A 4,912-nucleotide genomic window follows, 5' to 3' on the forward strand; every position below is an offset into this window, starting at 1 on the left:
ACTCATGCTATTTACGTATTACAGAGAGGCCCGCGTACACACGCAGCAGGACTCTGCAGTGGCGACCAAAGGGAGACGCAGAGAACGAGGACGAAAACCACCGCCCGATTTCATGCACTGCGGTGAACAATCCGGTGTGCACCAGGGGCACCGCAAAGGGCCACGCAGATCCAGGAACTACGCAGCCCCGAGGGAGCGTGCGACCGGCTACCCCGACGCGGGGAGGAGTAGACCGCAAGGCAACACACAAGGGGCGCGGCGAGGGCTACCAGCTGCGTCAAGAGGACCAACGATCCACGCCGACGCCAGGAGGAAGAGGGTGGGGCGAGCGAGGTCGGGCCGGATAGTCTTGCACCTACGACTCCCACCCACAGCCCCCGGGCGGGGGCGAGGAAAGGCGAGACGCCCCCCGAGCAGAACGAAAAGAGCGGTCCCATTCATCAGGAATGGCCCGTCCTTCGCCTGGCACGCGGATTAAGGCCCGAGAGAGCGCGACGTCATCACATGATCAGGGCCCGAGGAGAGGGACGGTGGCGTGGCCAGTCAGGCCAGCGCAGACAACGATCAGAGAAGCACGGTTCAGCTTCGCCAGACACGCCTCGGAGGAGGGCGGCAGACAGCCCAAGAACGAGGACCCCCGACACACGGGACGGAGCCAGAGAGATGGCAGAGTAGCCGCAGACGCCCCAGTGTCCCTCAAGAGGGCGGACACCAACCAAAAGCGGAACTACCGTCAGGACACTCCGACACTTTCTAAAGCTGGTGTGCGAGCCCCGGGCGGTCACCTCAAAGAAAAGGCGCAAGACGCTGGATCACCAATAAACAAGGAGCCCTGTCGGCGTGCAGAGGCCCAATTCCTCCGCCGACAGTCATCGAAAGAAGGTCACCAACCAACCTCAAGACGGAAGATTACGTGAGCTGACCAAAACTACTGCGCCAGGCGAAGAGCCACTTGACCACGGGTGCCCCCACAACATTCACAGGAGGGCCATCTGTCCCCAAGTCCCCAGAGCCAACAGTCAAGACACTTAGGGACATCTGGTTACCCCACAAAACCGATAGCGTAGAGAAACAGGGTCACTTCTCGCCGGCCACCTATGCCACCTGGAAGCAGGTACCTGCCCCTGCACGGGGACCTGGGGGAAGGAAAAAACATCGGAGCAGGACAACCGGGGCCCACCGAGCACACGCGGGCCGGCCTCGCCGTCCAGGGCCCGGTCCTGGTTCCTGGCTCCAGCGCGGGGACTTGGGAAGGCAAAATCATCGGGGCACGACAACCAGGGCCCACCGAGCGCACGCAGGCCGGCATCGGCCTCAGCGGCCACCCGTGCCGCCCAGGGCCCGGTCCCTGGCCCCAGCACGGGGACCTGGGAAGGCAGGAACATCGGAGCACAACCGGGGCCCACCAAGCACACGCGGGCCGGCCGTGGTCGTCCTCGCCGTCCAAGGCCCGGTCCTGGTCCTTGGCCCAGCGCGAAAACCTGGAAGGCAAAACCATCGGGGCACGACGACCGGGGCCCACTGAACGCACGCGAGCCGGCGGGGATCGGCCTCGCCAGCCACCCATGCCGCCCAGACCATGGCCCCTGGCTCCAATATGCGGAGAACCTGTGAAGGAAAAATCACAAGGCAGCACGACCGGGACCCACTGAACAGACGCAGACCGGCGTGGGTCGGCCTCGCCGTCCACCCGTGCCGCCCAGGGAACGCTCCCTGGCCCCAGCACGGAAACCTATGAAGAAAAGTCGTGGCAGGACGACCGGGGCCCACTGAACAAACGCAGGCCGGCCGAGGTCGGCCTCGCCGGGCACCAGTGCCGCCTAAGGGACGGTCCCTAGCCCCCAGCTCAGGATTTTAGACCTCCATAGGATAGATCAAGTCGGTAAAGCTAACACAGCGTGTTGATTAACCTGTTTCTGCAGACCTAGATACAGCTAGACTAAACTTGAAAGCACGGTAACAACCTCCCTCCCCAATAGACCTACAGGCACAAGCTCTGGCTCACAGATGTAACAGCCGGCGTCCTCAAAGAACCAGACGGCCGGGCGAAGGCTGCTTGCTTCCTGGAACTCTGCATCGCTCACATCGGAGACTGTCCCCTGCTTTGCTTGCTGCACCGGAGCTTCAGAAGACAAGAGATTTGTAGAAAAGTGGCCACCAGATGGCGCCGGACCACAACCGGCTCCAGCCACCCAAGGTCTCCTCGAAAACACGGAGCAACTCTTTGAGCCCACCATTTCAGAGTCCAGAGGGTCCCTCGAAGGCATCAAACACAGTCCCCCTACTCCCCACGGAAACCATCCAGAAATGACGGGTCAGTCTAGGGCCAACCTGAACGCGCCCAAACTCGTCTGATCTTGGAAGCTAAGCAGGCTCCAGCCTGGGTAGTACTTGGATCAAAGAAAGGATGGGGTCGACCCGACCACAGAAATTGTCCACCAAACTCATCACTGCATAGACCATAACATAGCTGAGAAACAGACAGACAGAAAAAGAAAGAAACAAAAAAAGAAAGAAATCAAGAGAGAAAAACAAAGACAGAAAGTCAAAAAGAAGAAAACAAATAAGAAAAGATAAGAAGAAAGAGAGAGAGAGAAAGAAAGAAAGGAAGAAAAAAAGGGAAAGAAAGAAAGAAGGAAGATAGGAAAGAGAGAAGATAGGAAAGGTAGAAATACAAAAGCAAAGAAAAAAGAACAGACAAGCAGAGAGAAAGAAAATGAGAAGAAAGGAAGGAAGGAAAAAAAAGAAGGAAGGAAGGAAGATAGGAAAGACAAAAAGAGAGAAGATAGGAAAGACAGAAAGAGAGAAGATAGGAAAGACAGAAATACAAAAGCAAAGAAAAAAGAAAAGACAGCAGAGAGAGAATGAGAAGAAAGGAAGGAAAGAAAAAAGGAAGGAAATGAGAAAAAGACAGAAAAATAAAGAAAGATGGAAAGAGAAAAGGAAGGAGAGAGAGAGAAACTATACAAAGAGATAGAAAGAAAGAAAGAAAGAATGGAAAGGCAGAAAGAAGGAAGGAGAGAGAAAGAAGAGAATGAGAAAGAAAGAAAGTAGGAAGGGGGAAGAAAGAAAGATGGCAAAAAGAGAAATAGAAAGACAGGATAACAGACAAGAAGGAAGGAGAGAAAGAAAGAAAAATGGAAAGAAATGAGGATGTAAGGAGAGAAACGAGAAAGAAAAAAGAAATAAAGAAAAGACAGAAGGAAGAAGAGAAAGAAAGAAGGGGGAGAGAGATGATAGATGAGAAAAACCTTTCTATCATAGAATCATAAAACCCCTTCCTATCTTAGAATCATAAAACCCAGGATGGAACTATGATACACTCCACATTTTTAGAATATGCTGGCTGGTGAAACGAAGAAAGAAGTAAAGGACAAAGAGAACACATTCATAAGGCCTGGCCAGGGGCCAGGGTGGAGCAGCCCGAAGCTGTTTGCCAGAGCCATCTCTGTGGCAGGAGGTCTCAACAGCCGACCGGATTTTTCCGTAACATCTACCCGCCGCTAAGGAACCCCCATCATCCACCGATCCAAGTGTCAGCCTGGAAAGAATGGGCTCCCTGGTGGGGGAGGGAGCATGGGGGGCAGTGGGTGCACTCTGGGTCCTGGGCCTCCTCCTGGCCCCTCTTGGACCACGTCTCTCAGCCCCTGGGCACCCTCCTCACAACTAGTCAAACAGAGAGCCCCAGGGGGCCGGGCATGGCAGGGCCTAGGCCCCCCACCGAGAGAGGAGAGGGCACCATCAGCCCGTGCTAGAGGCCACAGGTGGAGGCAGGACCTGCTGAAGACACATAAACAGTACAGAGAGGTTCAAAGTGGAGCCCAGGCACAACCATTCACGATGATCTCACAGTTGGAATATCTGTCACAGTGGTCCAAAACTCATGAAGTGAGCACTCCTGGTAACAGCATGTGTGTGTGTGTATGTGTGTGTGTGTGTGAGAGAGAGAGAGAGAGAGAGAGAGAGAGAGATGGGAGAAGACAGTTGGTACATTCACTCACTCCTGTTCCCTGGGGCCAGTTGTTTCTCCCAAAGGACAGAAGTCCATAAAACACCCACATCTAAACAGTGTTTACACAGAGCTAACCCTATGTCGAATTAGTCAGGAGTCTAGTGCAGTGAATCCTACAGTCCCAAACTGGGACTCTAGTCCCAGCCTGGTAGCAAAAGGGGTCATTTGTCAGAAAACACACGCACACAGAAATGGGTAACATTTATGCAATTTTATACCACAGCAGTGACTTCTTTCTTCCCCAGTGTTCTTATGATTGGTCTCACTAAATAGTACTTTTTTTCTGAGCTTCATTTTATGTTATTTTATTTTATTGTAATTTTGTTAGAGGTGGGGGGCATAGTTCACTCACTGGAAGCCTCAAACTCCTGGGCTCAAGTGATCCTCCTGACTCAGCCTCCCAAGTAGCTAGGACTACAGGCATGTGCCACCATGCCCAGCTAATTTTTTCTATTTTTGGTAGAGACGGGGATCTTGCTTTTGCAGAGGCTGGTCTTGAACTCCTGACCTCAAGTGATCGATCCTCCCGCCTTGGCCTAGGATTACAGGCATGAGTCACCAAGCCCAGCCTGGACCAGTTTTTTTTTGTTTTTTTTTTTATGGAATGCTTCACAAATTTGCGTGTCATCCTTGCACAGGGGCCATGCTAATCTTCTCTGTATCATTCCAATTTTAGTATATGTGCTGCCGAAGCAAGCACTGGATCAGTTTTTTTTTTTTTTTTTTTTTTTTTGAGACAGAGTCTCACTCTGTTGCCCGGGCTAGAGTGAGTGCCGTGGCGTCAGTCTAGCTCACAGCAACCTCAAACTCCTGGGCTTAAGCGATCCTACTGCCTCAGCCTCCCGAGTAGCTGGGACTACAGGCATGCGCCACCATGCCCGGCTAATTTTTTGTATATAT

General features: G+C 53.1%; 1 non-coding gene across 1 annotated transcript; it reads right to left on the reverse strand.

Annotated features, from left to right (window-relative positions):
• Positions 1 to 4,605: 4,605 nt before the first annotated feature.
• On the reverse strand, positions 4,606 to 4,712 carry LOC138398477 (U6 spliceosomal RNA). The gene has a single exon (XR_011235968.1). It is a non-coding gene; the product is annotated as a U6 spliceosomal RNA (small nuclear RNA).
• Positions 4,713 to 4,912: the final 200 nt, after the last annotated feature.

This window comes from Eulemur rufifrons, chromosome 17, assembly GCF_041146395.1.
Source record: "Eulemur rufifrons isolate Redbay chromosome 17, OSU_ERuf_1, whole genome shotgun sequence".
Taxonomy (NCBI): Eukaryota; Metazoa; Chordata; class Mammalia; order Primates; family Lemuridae; genus Eulemur; species Eulemur rufifrons.